This window comes from Lepidochelys olivacea (genome assembly GCF_965140295.1).
Source record: "Lepidochelys olivacea isolate rLepOli2 genome assembly, chromosome: 1".
Taxonomy (NCBI): Eukaryota; Metazoa; Chordata; order Testudines; family Cheloniidae; genus Lepidochelys; species Lepidochelys olivacea.
The window spans coordinates 45,988,229-46,005,370 of record NC_140411.1 but is presented as its reverse complement, the minus strand read 5'-3'; the positions used below and the strand labels follow the sequence as shown (position 1 = coordinate 46,005,370).

The following is a 17,142-nucleotide window of genomic DNA, read 5'->3' as shown; positions in this document are numbered from 1 at the left end:
CCTCCCCCACTCTGAGCTCTAGGGTACAGATGTGGGGACCTGCATGAAAAACCTCCTAAGCTTATCTTTACCAGCTTAGGTCAAAACTTCCCCAAGGTACAAAATATTCCACCCGTCGTCCTTGGATTGGCCGCTACCACCACCAAACTAATACTGGTTACTGGGGAAGAGCTGTTTGGACGCGTCTTTCCCCCCAAAATACTTCCCAAAACCTTGCACCCCACTTCCTGGACAAGGTTTGGTAAAAAGCCTCACCAATTTGCCTAGGTGACTACAGACCCAGACCCTTGGATCTTAAGAACAATGAACAATCCTCCCAACACTTGCACCCCCCCCCTTCCTGGGAAACGTTGGATAAAAATCCTCACCAATTTGCATAGGTGACCACAGACCCAAACCCTTGGATCTGAGAACAATGAAAAAGCATTCAGTTTTCTTACAAGAAGACTTTTAATAAAAATAGAAGTAAATAGAAATAAAGGAATCCCCCCTGTAAAATCAGGATGGTAGATACCTTACAGGGTAATTAGATTCAAAACATAGAGAACCCCTCTAGGCAAAACCTTAAGTTACAAAAAAGATACACAGACAGAAATAGTTATTCTATTCAGCACAGTTCTTTTCTCAGCCATTTAAAGAAATCATAATCTAACACGTACCTAGCTAGATTACTTACTAAAAGTTCTAAGACTCCATTCCTGGTCTATCCCCGGCCAAGACAGAATATAGACAGACACACAGACCCTTTGTTTCTCTCCCTCCTCCCAGCTTTTGAAAGTAGCTTGTCTCCTCATTGGTCATTTTGGTCAGGTGCCAGCGAGGTTACCTTTAGCTTCTTAACCCTTTACAGGTGAGAGGAGCTTTCCCCTGGCCAGGAGGGATTTCAAAGGGGTTTACCCTTCCCTTTATATTTATGACACAGGGTTCACCAGGTCAATGATGCAGCAGTTGAGGTGGACCGTACCACTGATCTGGAGCATCTAGGTGCCACGGCCAAAGGTGTCTGATGATACCATCAGTTCCTGCAAAATTGTAAGTCTGATGTAGACAGTGCCATTCTAGAAGAGTGTATGTCCTGGGCCTCCCTTTCCTTTGCAGATGGTCTCGGGGGGAAGGAGGGGGTTGGCTTGCTGGAGCTGCACTTTTCCTAGTGCTCCAGGATCTCCTGGCCCTAACAATTCCAGAGGAAAAATCCTTCACCTCCTTGGTACTGAGTTGAGAGGCCAAAGCTTCTAACATCACAGACTTAGCGGGAAACCAGGACCCTTTGGGAGCCAGCCCCTTATGGTGGGAGACAGAGCACCGCCTCTTTGGAGCTTTCCCTGAGTCCTCCAAAGTCTCCCCCTGTCATAAATATAAAGGGAAGGGTAACCACTTTTCTGTATACAGTGCTATAAAAATCCCTCCTGACCAGAGGCAAAGTCCTTTTACCTGTAAAGGGTTAAGAAGCTCACGTAACCTGGCTGCCCCCTGACCCAAAATGACCAATGATAGGACAAGATACTTTCAAATCTGGAGGGGTGGAAAAAGGCTTTTGTCTGTCTGTGTGATACCTTTGCTGGGAACTGATCAAGGATGCAAGCCCTTCAACTCCTGTAAAGTTAGTAAGTAATCTAGCTAGAAAATGCATTAGGTTTTTTTTGTTTTGGCTTGTGAAATTCGCTGTGCTGGAGGAAATGTGTATTCCTGGTTTTGTGTCTTTTTGTAACTTAATATTTTGCCTAGAGGAATTCTCTATGTTTTGAATCTGACTGCCTGTAAGATTATCTTCCATTCTGATCTTACAGAGTTGTTCTCTTATCTTTTTTTGTTCTTCTAATACAGTTCTGTTTTTTAAGAATCTGATTGAGTTTTTTGGGTCTTAAAAATCCAAGGCTGGTCTGTGCTCATCTTGTTTATTCTCAAGCCTCCCCAGGAAAGGGGGTGTAAGGGCCTGGGGGAATATTTTGGGGAAACAGGAACTCCAAGTGGTCTTTTCCCTTATTGTTTGTCAAATCACTTGGTGGTGGCAGCATTTTACCTAATCCAAGGGCAAAGACTTTGTGCCTTGGGGAATTTTCAACCTAAGCTGGTAGAAATAATCTTAGGGGGTCTTTCATGTGGGTCCCCACATCTGTACTCTGGAGTTCAGAGTGGGGAAGGAACCCTGACACCCCCTCTTAAAGGACACCTTGGCTGAGGTCAAAGGGGTACTGGGTCAGTCCAGAGACAGACATACAGGAGGTGGAGGTATTCTGACCTAACTCAGAAGCAGGTCAAAGGGAACACTCCTTCATCAGAAGCCTCAATTTAATCTCTCGATTCTTCCATGCTCTAGATTTGAGAGCTAGGCAGAGGTTAAACTTTTCTTAGACATGGGACTCTCCCAAGCAATGGATATATGTAGTGGCCATCACTGACCATGATAGCCTCCCAACAAGAGAAGTAGCATTTGTAACCTGGCAGGCCAGGCATGCCCAGCCAAAACAAGTAAGTCCCCCGCCCCCCCAAAAGAGGTGGGAAAAGGAGAGGAAAAAAACAAGCCTCTCACTAAAATTCTATACCAACAACTAATAATAAACAAAAACATTACACTAATTAAAAAAATCAATTGTAGAACATGCTGAGGCATGCACACTTGGACGCGCTACAGCTCTGTCGCAGGCCAAGGAGGAAGAGAAGAACTTAAGGGCAGTTTGGCCAGGCAGCTCAATATATCCTTGGTGTGCGGCACGAGGTTGTATAGAGCACGTGCGCAGGCTGAATGGACACTGCTAATGGAAAATCTCCGATGAAGGTCTCCAGAGGTGCATGTGCACCTGAAGTACAGAACTAACAGGGATGATACTCAAAGAGGAAGTTTTGGTATTTCAACCTTTCATCCCCATTCAGTACAAAACTATTTCAAAATACTTGGATTTCCCACAGGACAGAAATGCTGGCTTTTGCTGAGCTCTAACTAACATTTCTAAAAAGTAAAATATTGCAGTGTTTATTTTAGGGAAACAGTTGCACATTTCTTCAAAAGATTAGAATTTCCCCCCCACCCAATACATGCCATTTAGTATTAGCAAAAATCTTCTTTTGAAGTTGTTTTAAAATATATTTCCCATTTAAGCATATACCCCAGGTTCACTACACTCATACAAGCTGTGGAATAGACCACAGACCAGTTCACATATGACAAAATCATTGACAATAACAGTGCAAAAAAAAAAAAAGTTCAATATTTTGTTACAAAGGGAATCTACTTCCAAAGAACAATAATCCATAAAGAAGAAAAATACATGTAAAGAGACATAAGTTAAAATATTTTAATACATTATTAAAAAATAAAAATAGCTGTTTTGACTATTCCAGTGCAAATCTGTGGAATCTAACTATATTTACGAGTTTAGGTTATTCAAAAGAAGGGGGAGGGAAGAAAGACTAGTCAAAGCTAAGTAACCATGTGGAAAGGCGGTTTGATACACAAGCTCTTCTCTCAAATCCCTTTGTATATATCCAATAATTTAAAATGCAATTTACATCACTTCAGTTAAATAAAAAGACAATAATTAACGACAACATGACAAGATGTCAATCACTGAGCGTAAACAAGTCCCATAAACACCCTCAGAAGTGAATTATAACCTAACAACGTATATGCTTAGTGCTTATTAGCAATCCAGCTGAATCATTCCCTTCCCCAACCCTTGCATCAGTATTCAAAATGGCTTTTTAAATGAAATTAGAAGGATAGTCATGCGTATCTTTCAGCAGGAATAGCAGCTTAAAACAGATGGATATGAAGTCGCGGGGGTGGGGGGGAGGGGGGAAATCAGGCTTCCTTAGAGCTTTCTTCTATTTTACAATCAACATAAGTACACAGTACACAGAAAGTGTAAAAGGTTAAAGTCAATAGATGGGTGAAGTGGATGCCATGTTAATCTCCCTTGGTATCTCTAGCTTGTTTTCCACAAATCTTCCTCCTTCCCAGTATCTCAAATTCTGATTTCAACAGGTTTTGCACACAAGCAGCTCACTAATCATTTATTTTTAATGATTCCTGTCTTAAACTTCAAAGAAAATGAAAATGTAAGGCAAAGCCAGGTACGGGGGAAGCACCATTGGAAGTAACACGTGAGTCAATATGACTATATGTTTCAGAGTAGCAGCCATGTTAGTCTGTATTCGCAAAAAGAAAGGGAGTACTTGTGGCACCTTAGAGACTAACAAATTTATTTAAGCATAAGCTTTCGTGAGCTACAGCTCACTTCATCGGATGAAGTGAGCTGTAGCTCACGAAAGCTTATGCTTAAATAAATTTGTTAGTCTCTAATATGACTATAGTAAAACAAAGATGCATATGCTGCATTTTCAAATGCTTTTGTAGCTACATACACAGTAACTCCCATTATGAGATAAATAAGCCATTATAAATCCAACAGAAACCTCAGACTGAATAACTCAGTTGGGATTTTTAGGAGAAAAGACTTTTTTAAGACTTGAAGGCTGAAAAGCTGTGCTCCATGAAATCAGATATTGTGTCAAAGGATCTCCACTGAGCTGGCGGGATAGAAATGTTCCAGAAATTAACTTAGAAACAAAGGCAAACAGCATTTCCAAATAATCACTTACTAAAGTGAGGCTTCAGCAACTTTCTCCAGTTAGGGTCATCAAAATCTTAGTTTACGTTGCTGCAGATCCTGAAGATTACCAAGGATAACACTGAAAAGTCAGAAAAATAGTAAAATCAACTTTCATTTTAACATTTAAAAAAAATCTAATTAAAATATTTTGGAAACATACGGTTTTTTAAACACAATCAGAACCTATAATTTTTTTTAACTCCGTTTTGGAAATGAAAACCCCTCATGAAAACTCATGAAATAGCAGAGCTTTAAATTAACAGAGCATCTGTGAATAGTGTATTGGCTTACAGCTGACCCCGAAATTCTGCTCTACCAGAATCAGTGCTAAATGTGCATGTTGGCAGGGTTGGGGGGAGCGGGTAATGGGGGGTGGCTCAGTTTCACTTTGCTTTTCAGCCAATCAGCTGGTCAGATGAAGTTATGGAAAGGATCTCATGCAGCTGTGAGCAACTGCTCTACATGGAGGGAGCGGCTAAAAAAACAAGGGCTACAGCTTCACCTCTCTTCCCTGTACCCAAAACATATACTCCTCCTCAGCCACTGAATATCTGAGGGAGGGAGGGCAGCTTTAAGTCCAATGTTCCCATCTAACCAGCAGCAATGCAACAAACATGCAGCTGAAGAAGTGTATCGGTGAGGGAGAAGTTCATCTTGCTGACAGGCAATCTTGCTTCAGTTCTTGGCTATTTGGCCAGTATAGACCAACTAACTAGGCCTGAAGGGTGTTAGTGGCTTGGTAGCCTGCCTACCCCAATATTGTTACAGTTGTGACAGTCCATCCGGCTGCTATCTTTCTAGGTAACTTAAATGGCCCCAGTTACAACAGTATGTAAGCATTTAAACAAACATTTATTTCTTCTCAGTATTTGGTGAAAGGAAAGCAATGTCCCCATTTTACAGATAGGGAAAATGGCATAAATTGACTCGGCCATGGTCACAAAGAAGCCTGTAACAAAACCAGGACTTGAACCTACGCCTCTCAAGTCTCAGCCCTAAGTGCCTATGAGAAGCATAACTAAATTGTTGTCTCAGAACCCACGCCACCACAAGTTGTGGTTCGCTAAAAGTAAGCTAAAGTCTCTTGTGCATGAAGAATTCCCAGGGAACCCATTGGCACTCAGCCACCTCTTGAGTCCCTAGGGCTGCACTTAATGCATCCTCCTAGAACCCGAAAACACAGTCACCAACTCCCTGATTAATTTTAATTAAAGGTAATTCTGCTCTCCACCTGCCTCCCCAAGCCTTCAACATTGCAGACTCTGGAGGTTTAGGTGCTGTCTGAACTATTTTCAGGACGGGAATAGCAGATGTAGAAGTGGCCTGGATGGTCTCTTTTGAAGATCTGCCACAACAGAGTAGTTAATTAGGGGGAAGACTAAGTCCATTGTATGGGAGTTAGAGGAGACCAGTCCCTCCCAGCCAGCCACTTTTTTTAAACACACTTGCAGTTTAATGTAAACTGATGCATTTCAAAAGGCAAAATAACTAAGGTGGCACTTGAGATTAAGTTTTTAAGATCTAAGGACGAAAAAGTTAACCTTCACAGGAAGATAAGGTGGGTGAAGCCTGAAGAAGAGCTCTAGGTAAGCTCGAAAGTTTGTCTCTCACCAACAGAAGTTGGTCCGGTAAAAGATATTATCTCAACTGCTTTGTGTCTCTAATATTCTGGGACTGACACAGCTACAACACTGCACACAACCTTCTTAGGGACAGTATAAGCCATATTCGGAAAGAGCATGAATCCCATCAGAAAAGGATTTAGGGTTTATTATATATATATATATATATATATATATATATATATATATATAAATAAAAGACACATATATATACACACACACACACACACACACTCTATGTGCATGACCCCATACTCTTGGAAGAAGAGGCTAGCCCCCAGTTCTAACCCATCCTGATCGTCACTGGAAGCTGATCGGAGGTGGAACTGAGGTAAAGCACAATCCAGAGTTCTGATTTTCTCAAATTCTCAGCCTTCCCCACTCAAAAAAATTTTAATCCTGCTAGAAATCCCAGCAAAAGATCCAGAAAAAACCCTATAAAGGTTTCATGGAACGAAAAGCACAGACAATGTAATTTACTTCTTAAGTATATTTATTTTTCAAACATACAAAGGCATACACTGTGCTTTGAGATTGCATTATGTGTTCTTTCACAACAAAATTTTAAGTAGCATGTAAACAACCATACATAAGTAGCTTAGGATGACTGCACATAAGTTCTCTATTCTTTCTCATTTTATTTTCATTATCAGAGAAATGGCAAAGATACTTTTCTGTGCATTCTTTAACAGCATATTCAAAAATCTGGATTCAATATTCTGTGGTTTTCTTTCCAGTCACAGAATCAACAACATTAAGCAGGAACACATTTTTCCATACGTGGATTCTTACAGCTATTATCAGGCCATTTCAACCAATCATCTTGCATTAAACATCAACGTTGATTCTTCGAGTTTATGTCTATCTGGAACAGTATATCCAAGGCTAAGCACATCAATCATTGCTATATATTCCTCATTCATACTATACATTCACATCTTTGAATTTCAGTTCTCTTTGAAACTTCTGGGGCATGAAAGAAACCGATTACTTCCAAATGGAGATAATGCTTCAGAGCTGCTGGAAGGACAAGAATAGGGTCTTAAATTATAATTGTGGCTAAATTTCATATATGACAATAGCATCCAGACTGTCTACTGCATGATCAAACTCATCAATATTCTGATGTTCCGATTCAAAAGACTAATTCAATTGAACACTTTACCCTGAAAAAATTCAAAGGCATCCATTTTCTGAACTTTTTGAGATGACTACAAATCTTCTTGCTTGATATTTAAGACAGAATGTTTATATTTTACATAAGAAATATTGGTTTTAATTACTTCAGTACTTGTTTCCTATTACCACCTTAAACTACAGACAAATTAAATTGGATACATTTATGTACTGATGTTGGTAACCACCCATAGGGAGGAGTGATCACCAAATTCCACATTTACTACAGTTAGAATGAGAAATCACCACCCAGTGAATTCAACAAACAAAGACTTAAAAACAAGATGAGCTAATCAGCATGATATAGAACCATGTTATCAGATGGCCTGCCTGCATTCCAGAAGTTTCTAGAATCTAGCAAACTTAAGTCCTCACTAACATTTAACAACTCTGCCCACTCCTTTTCAACATCTGACAGTTAGCATGCCTCTTTTTCTGATCTCTTTTGACTCCACCCATGTCCCTTCCCTCCTGTTCTTTTCTCTATAATTTTCTTATTGTACAGAAGAGTCAAAATAGGAACAATAAGAACCCTGTTCTTTTCACTTCTTTTTTAATATCACAGACTGAATTTAAAGCCCATTTCTAGTATCAAAAATCTTTACACACACTCTAAAAACAAACCCTATATATATATATATATATATATATATATATATGGGGGGGGCGCATGCTTGTTCATTCTTTTCAGATAGGTATACTATAGAATGACAAATTCAAAATCCAGAAACAAGACTACTGAGATGAAGTATTTGGTTCTGAGTGTTGGCGGGTGGGGATGTTTGGAGGAGTTCTTATTAAACAAACAGAGCACCTACTGTTCACCCCAAGAGTGTGAACATGTTCATCCTAGGGCTTTCAATTAATCGCAGTTAACTCATGCGATTAACTCAAAAAACTTAATCGTGATTAATTGCAGTTTTAATCGCACTGTTGAACAACAGAATACCAATTGAAATCTATTAAGTATTTTGGATATTTTTCTACATTTTTATATATATTTTATTCTGTGTTGTAACTGAAATCAAAGTATATTATTTTATATTATAAACATTTGCACTGCAAAAATGATTAAAGAAATAGTATTTTTCAATTCACCTCACACAAGTACTGTAGTGTAATCTTTTTGTCGTGAAAGTGCAACTTACAAATGTAGATTTTTGTTACATAACTGCACTCAAAAACAAAACAATGTAAAAACTTCAAAGCCTAAAACTCCACTCAGTCCTACTTCCTGTTCAGCCAATGGCTAAGACAAACAAGTTTGTTTACATTTACAGGAGATAATGCTGCCTGCTTTTGTTTACAATGTCACCTGAAAGTGAGAACAGGCATTTGCATGTCCCTTTGGTAGCCGGCTTTGCAAGGTATTTACGTGTCAGATATGCCCCTTCATGCTTCAGCCACCATTCCACAGGACATGCTTCCATGCTGATGCTTGTTAAAAAAATAATGCATTAATTAAAATTGTGACTGAACTCCTTGAGGGACAATTGTATGTCCTCTGCTCGGTTTTACCCTCATTCTGCCACATATTTCATGTTATAGCAGTCTCGGATGATGACCCAGCACATGTTGTTCATTTTAAAACCACTTTTACTGCAGATTTGATAAAACGCAAAGAAGGTACCAATGTGAGATTTCTAAAGATACCTACAGCACTCGACTCAAGGCTTAAGAATCTGAAGTGCCTTCCAAAATGAGAGAGGGAAGGGGTGTGGAGCATGCTTTCAGAAGTCTTCAAAGAGCAACACTCCGATGCGGAAACTACAGAACCCGAACCATCAAAAAAGAAAATCAACCTTCTGCTGATGGCATCTGACTTACATAATGAAAATGAACATGCGTTGGTCTGCACTGATTTGGACTGTTATGGAGCAGAACCAGTCATCAGCATGACCCCTGGAATGGTGGTTGAAGCATGAAGGGACATATGAATCGCATTTGGCACGTAAATACCTTGCAACGCTGGCTACAACAGTGCCATGAGAAGGTCTGTTCTCACTTTCAGGTGACATTGTAAACAAGAAGCAGGCAGCATTATCTCCTGCAAATGTAAACAAACTTGTTTGTCTGAGTGATTGTCTGAACAAGACGTAGGGCTGAGCGGACTTGCAGGCTCTAAAATTTTATATTGTTTTATTTTTGAATGCAGGGTTTTTTGTATCTAATTCTACATTTGTAAGTTCAACTTTCATGATAAAGAGACTGCACTACAGTACTTGTATTGGGTAAACTGAAAAATACTATTTCTTGTTTTTTTACAGTGCAAATATTTTAAATCAAAAATAAATATAAAGTGAGAACTGTAAATTTTGCATTCTGTGTAACTGAAATGAGTATATTTGAAAATTTAGAAACCACCCATATATATTTAAATAAATACTATTCTATTATTAACAGTGCGATTAATCACAATGAATATTTTTAATTGCTTGACAGCCCTAGTTTATCCACACAGTGAACTATAGGATATTAACAGGCTTCAGATTAAGCAACTTCCTGGAAAGAGTCTCAATACAACATCAATTCATCCCTCTGAGTTACAATAATTCATTATTATTAATGCCTATTTAAGAGGTATGGCAGCCTTTAATGTGCAGACAAAGACTGCAGTTCCAACCGGCTAAAAAGCAACTTTAGGACAAGCTGCACAGTCAGCTTTATCTTATAAATACACTAACAAACTACACAGAAAAAAAAAGAGGAAGTTGTGACTTAAATATTAACAACGTACAGAAGTCAGATGGTTGGTACTGTGAATATTTTTACAATATACGTTTTAAGTTTACACTTTTTCGTGTCTGCAGCTTTAAAAGGAAATAGGAATATTAATCACTTGGATGTTATAAGCATTTTAATATTACCAGAAATTCAGTAGAAGAAAGCAGTTTTAAATCAGTTTTAACTGAATTAATCTTTGCCAGAAAGAATTTTAAACCACTGAGTTGTATTCCTTTCCCCAGCCCAACTCCATACTGTTTAATCTCAACTTGTGCCAAACCATGAGGAGTTTTCTTCAGTATCTTCTTTTGGATTGGACCAAAACATTTTCTTGATAGTGATTTCAAACTAAAAGTTTTGCTCAGAAGAGCTGCCCGATAAACCCACTCCATCAACACGAATACGAGGACAGACAGGTCTTTAGAATATTATCTGTAAATTAATTCTGATAATGTGGTAACAATGAATCTGACAACTCTACTGAAAAGAAAAATGAAAAACTAATCCTATCATACAACCCCATTCATAAACTTAAGCTCTATTTTGAAACCAGTTACATTGTTTGCCCCCACTACTCCTATTGGAAGGCTATTCCAGAACGTCACTCCTCCAGTGGTTACAGTGTCTTCTAATATCCAGACTTTAAATTTACTCATGGCCAGTTTATACCCATTTGCTCTTGTGTCAACCTTGTCCTTTAGCTTAAATAGCTCTTCTCTCTCGATGGTGTTTATCCCCCAGATGTATTTATAGAGAACAATCATGTCCCTTTCAGCCTTCATTTCACTGGCTAAACAAGCCAATCTCTTCAAGAAGAAAAGGAGTACTTGTGGCACCTTAGAGGCTAACAAATTTATTTGCGCATAAGCTTTTGTGAGCTACTTATGCTCAAATAAATGTTAGTCTCTAAGGTGCCACAAGTACCTTTTCTTTTTGCGAATACAGGCTAACACGGCTGCTACTCTGAAACCAATCTCTTCAGTCGCCTCTCATAAAACAGACTCTCTAGCCTTCTGATCTTCCAAGTAGCCCTTCTCTGCACCTGTTCCAGTTTGAATTCTTGCCACCCTTTTGGCTCCTTCTCATAGTTGAGACATTCTACCAGGTATCTAGTTTGATTAGCACACGCAGATGGTCATATAACTTTTTATATATTTGACTACTGAAATCAAGAAGTTCCCTAGGATGCTAAAAAAAAAAAATACTTTGAGATCCCATTGTGTCTTATGTTACTGGGTTATCATACCTTTTCTGTGGTAGGTTTTAAGGTGCTGAAATATATTCTACTTAAAAACATCCCTTCTGTTTTAAAAATTTTAAAAATTGGCCCAAAGATGTCTTAGTAGGACCATTATTGGGTCCCTTCTCCCTTCATACATACATGGCCAGTGATATCTGTGATAAATAGAGGACCTTGTGATAAACTCCATTTACATGCACCTTTGCCCACTTCCCCTCTACCTTATTCTCTAATCCATCTCATCCAGGACTACTGCCACTACTCCGTATCTCTGAACAACTTCCATCAGTCACTGCATTTATTTTTCCCAGTAGGGAAGTATTTCTATCTAAACCTCCATATATAGACGTTCACCAAAATAACACAAGCTCAAGTCCAGAATGGACAATATTCAGTCCTAGACCAGTAACTGATTTAAAATCTAATTTTTCAATCCATCAGCACTATAAAAACAACATGCTGGCTATAGAAAGGCAGGCAGGCTTGCTTTCAGATGGGCGTCACAGAGTTAGGGGGTGCAATGAGGAGTTGTGTCATCACTTGTTCTGCAAGTCTGGATGCCTTTCAATGCTTTCCTGCTCTAGCTCCCAGCCTGGGAGGCTCGCAACCAGTTTACAAGCGTGCAGGTGACACCCTGAAGCGTCTGTATGCTAGAGAGCCCTGTTTCAGCAACTTGACTCTAGCAGCCTGTCTATAGCCCCACAGCTCTTCTCTGGCTTCCACCAGGCTTGGTTAACAACCGGCAAGATGATCCCAACACATTCCCAGTCCCAAATTTTCCCAAAACTGTGTGCTCTGCAAAGTCCAGCTCTCTCCTGGACAGTACAGAGAAATAATAAGGTTCATTTGTTCCCCTGAAGACACAAAAACATAACACATCTTATTAATTTAACTGGGGTAAATACGCCCTTCCATTTAAACACAGCACTGCATTAGTTTATAGTAAATAAACAAATGTATTAACAATAGCACATAGGTTAAGTGATGCCAAGTAAAATAAATAAAGTCAAAGGGTTACAAGCAAATAAAAGTGAAAACACATTTAAAAGTCTAAAACCTAATTTAGCAAAAGTACAGGCTTTATTCAAGATGGTTTCTCACCTATGTTCAGTTTCCAGAAACTTCAAATCCTCCCCGCTCCCCACTTGGTAGAAGGGCCCAGCTTTCTCAGCTTGCAAGAGCTCTGCTCTTTTGTGTCTGTCTAATGATAGATGCCAAAGAGGGCTTCAGTCCATGCTTATATATTCCAAGATTCAATTACTTGGTTTCAAGAGGCAGGATGACCTCATGCTGCTTTTCCCCGTTTTGTGGGCTTCCCATCCTGTATATAAATGGAGCATCCACTGTTTTGATTCCACCATGCTTAATTTACATAGGAGACAGATAAATAGCTGCCTTCTTCTCCTGTCTGGGAGGGAACCTGTTTCTTATCTGTTTGGCCACAGACTTTAAAGCATAGTATCATCAAGTATTCATATTTCCTGATGTAGTGTTTTTTCACAACATTAAATAACCAGTGTGTTAGCTTCCAGAAAAGACCACACTTTATAACCTTTTACAATACTTAATACATACCATGTACAAACTTCATGCAAGAATATTAATGACCAGTGATTATTACAATAGTGTGTAGGGTGTGACTACAGGGGTGCTTAGTGTCACAATGGGAGAGGGGTTTTGCGCCTACCCCTTGTAAATCATATGGTATAGAATCTTAAAATGAGATTATTAGGTTTTAGGCCATATATAGGTTTCAACGTTATAATTTTTTACATACACAACCTAACCAAGCCTATTCAGTTTGACTCCTAGTATTAAGGCTGCCTGGCTTTACAGACAGAGATGAAAAACATTATCCATTATAAATTTAAAGTCTACAACATATTTTCTGTAAAATGTGAGCCATATACAGAATACAAAATTTTGTTATATGATAAAATATTTTAGTAGCTCTCATATGTGGTTTTGCCACTTGTGAGAAATATGGTGATCCTAAACTAGTTCCAATACAATTTGTTACAAATATACAGAATGCACAATGATGTAGTACACTACTTAGCTCGAATACAGCAATTTCCGTCATAGAATCTCAAACTTTCACAAACTAACAAGCCTCCACATGTGCCAAGTAGATATAGTACCTCGTTTTTACCAGTGAGGAAAATGGAAGTTCAAAGCTGTTAAGTAACTTATCCAGGGTCACCAGACCCATACTCTAATCATAAAACCTTGCTGAATTCCATTACTGCTGCTCTACTTGTAGAGTGCCCAGAAGTATGCACACAAGGGAAGTGCCACAACGAGGATATGTATTTAGAAATTTTTCTAGCATACTCAGAAGAGGAGAGCTCCCTAGCCAGCAAGCCAGAACCTTTAGCCATGTTCTCTGAATAGTAACATGATCCTGAACCAGTAATAAGTAATATATGATGTAGTATATTAATGTTTTATTGTAACTTTGTCTTAGTAAAAAGTTCACAAAAATTAAACACAACTTTATCCCTCTGCATCCATAAGAAAAAACTCTGAAATATGTGGCAAAATGGATTTATGTACACATGTGATCTATATGAAAGTTGCTAATGGTAAGAAGGTCTGAGATATAAAAAACGAATTCTTTGGCTGCTGAGAACTATAATCAAACAAGTTGCTTAAAAGCACACTGCAAAGTCTGCATCTGAATTGCGGGACAGTTAAAGCTTCATTCTTTCAAAAAGCTGTTATGAACAGATCATACAAATGGGAGAAAATATGGGTAACTTCCAGGCAAAAGAAAACTACCACTATTATAATGAGGTATTTGAAGAAGCCCCTCCTAGTGCAAGTAATCCAAGAGGAATCAAAAGGTAGCCATGGACTTTGCAGAGACTGAGATGAAATAGGCCTTTTTTTCTAATTACTTGAACAGAAAAAAATCCTTCACTGAAACCTTTAATGTGAAAACGGGAGGCTCTACATCATAAAGCATGTTGTCTTAACTGAAGCATTTTTAAAAGAGTAAGGATTGGTCAGAATCCATCACTCACTCACTTTGGGAAATGTACCCACGTTGTCCTTTTAAGACCTTCTGTAAGTGTTGACAGACATAACTAAAAGGCTACATTTCTGGAAGTAACCTCTCTCAAATGAAAAAAATCTAAAGGGGATTTCAAGGAAAAGTATCTACATGGCTGAAATCTTAATATTCTAAAGTCCAATGCTAAAAAGTAAAGAGAGAGTAACAAAAGATAATTACTGTCCGCAAAGATAGTCCTCGGACTTGGACTCCATTACAGAAGTTGAGAACAGGAAGCATCCAGTTCCCTAACATAGTGGTTCTCAACCTTTCCAGACTATTGTACCCCTTTCAGGAGTCCGATTTGTCTAGTGTACCTCTAAGTTTCACCTCACTTAAAAACTACTTGCTTACAACATCAGACATAAAAATTCAAAAGTGTCACAGCACTCTATTACTGAACCATTGCTGACTTTCTTATTTTTACCAAATAATTATAAAATAAATCAATTGGAATATAAATATTGTACTTACATCTCAGCGACACTGAGTCCGTGTACAGTATATAGAGTAGTACAAACAAGTCATTGTCTGTATGAAATTTTAATTTTGTACTGACTTCGCTAGGGCTTTTTATGTAGCCTGTTGCAAAACTAGGCAAATACCTAGATTAATTGATGTACCCCCGGAAGACCTCTGCATACTCCCCGGGGTATGCATACCTCTGGTTGAGAACTATTGCCTTAACACCTGAAGGAGGAATAGATTCTTAGTCTAGTTTTAACCGTATCGCAACAATCTCATGGAAGGGTTAGTGGCTTGAGAACCATTTGTTCCGGCAGATCAGCCCACAGCCAGCAGTACTCACCAACAAAAGACAGGTCACTGGCCAATCCTAACTCCCTGTTAGGAGCTGGGACTGGCTGGGAGCTTCACTAGTGCTGCCTAGAAGGAGAAGTACTAAGCAGTAGGTGGAAGCAGCCTCGCATCCACTCTGTCCAAGGTCTAAAAGATTTGGAGGCTCTTACTCCATCAGCCATCCTTGACATGGCAGTTGCTGATGCTTCCCCCTCCTTCCACCGTTATTGTTACTACATTACCAGCCACTGTCCTGGACTGCATGGTTTTTTCTGCTCTTACCTCCCTTTTCTTTCCTATCCACTGATCACTGTGGCCTCACCTTCACCTTTTTTCTTATATCTGCCACAGTGATCATGACCCTGGCCTGTCTACTCACATACCCTGTCCCTCTTCTACTACTCCTTAGGGCACTCTGCGCCAAAAAACGAAAAATTCTGCAAATTTTATTTGTCAAATGAATATGGAGGCTCCAACATAGCATTAGGGAGCACAGGCCACTGACTGCACAGAGGTGGGAGATCACTCTGCAGCTCGTATCCGGGACAGACTCAGCAATGAGACTGCACCCAACCCTGACACAGTGCAAGGACCAGGCCTGCCCCAGAAACACCCCAGGGCCCTGCCCCTCTGTGCCAGGTGCACCAGGTGTGGGCAGGCAGGCTCAGCAAGGCAGGATCCAATTACAAAGGGGCTTAGTGTGGGGGGATCCAGGTGTGGATTGAGAGAGTTCTGTGTGAGGCAATCTAGGTATGCCCGGTTCAGTGAGGGATCCAGGTACGGGGGTGGGAATCTAGATGCAATGGTAATAGGACTCTGCAGGGGGGTCCAAGTGAAGGTGGTTGGAGCTCAGCAGGGGCAGGTCTGGGTATGGGGTAGATAAAGCTTGGCAGGGGGGTCTGGGGAGCTCAGTGGTATTAATGAACTGTATATTAAACATACTCAGGCAGGGGAACATCTACCTTTCCCAGATTTCTGCATCGCTTTGGGGCTATGGGGTCCAGATGCCTGGTGTGAGGCTGCAGAGGGCATGTTGAAAGACAGAAACACGGGGACTTATGGCACTTTAAAAGCAAAAATTCATGTGTATGTTCATCTTCCAAATGCTAAGCCTTTTTACAAGTTTTATACACATCCAGCAGCAGATCAGTGTGTGTGCTAGGAAGATGATGTAAATACTGAATCAAGTAAAGAGTGAGTAAAAACAAACCAGGTTTGTGTAACTTAAACTGAATCTTACAGCTGCCAAAATTTGATCAGTTTCCTTTTAAACTTCTGCCTATTTAGATTCCATTCTGGCATTAACAAATGTGTGATAAAACCTAAAAAGAGAACATATCGGTTTAAATGACATAACATCAAAGCACAAGTTAAAGAATAATCTTTAGCTTGTCAGGTGAGGAAATGGACCTCATCAGGGATACAACAAGGAGTCCGGTAGCACCTTAAAGACTAACAGATTTATTTGTCTGCATCTGTAACTTTCACTCCATGCATCTGAAGAAGTGAGGTTTTTACCCATGAAAGCTTATGCTCAAATAAATCTGTTAGTCTTTAAGGTGCCACCGGACTCCTTGTTGTTTTTGTGGCTACAGACTAACACAGCTACCCCCTGATACTCATCAGGGATAGTTACAAATACTGTGCTGACATCAGTGTCTTAGCAGATGTTCAGAGGCAGCATAGAGAGGTGACTATACTTTCAAAACATATTCAAATCTCACCTTTTCATTTACATGCAATTATTGAAAACACGTCAGAGAGAGCACTTCCAGGCTCTTACGAATGAGCATTTCCCTGATATGCACTCTGATAATACATACCTGATTTTTAAAAACAAGTTAACTGTACAATTTCACATGTTTGAATTAGCTATAATCACTAAATTAATTTTATACCAAAATATTCTTAGTTTTG

General features: G+C 39.4%; 1 protein-coding gene across 3 annotated transcripts in view; it reads right to left on the bottom strand.

The window, feature by feature from the left end:
* WASF3 (WASP family member 3) overlaps nt 1–17,142 on the bottom strand; it is a 142,526-nt gene that overhangs the window by 71,830 nt on the left and 53,554 nt on the right. For 2 of the 3 annotated variants that reach the window (XM_084610211.1, XM_084610213.1), the window contains exon 2: nt 4,600–4,689. The exons of the other annotated variant lie outside the window; for it this stretch is intronic. The gene's annotated coding sequence lies outside the window, so the exon portion shown is untranslated. The remainder of the gene's footprint in view (nt 1–4,599; nt 4,690–17,142) is intronic. 3 annotated transcript variants of the gene reach the window in all.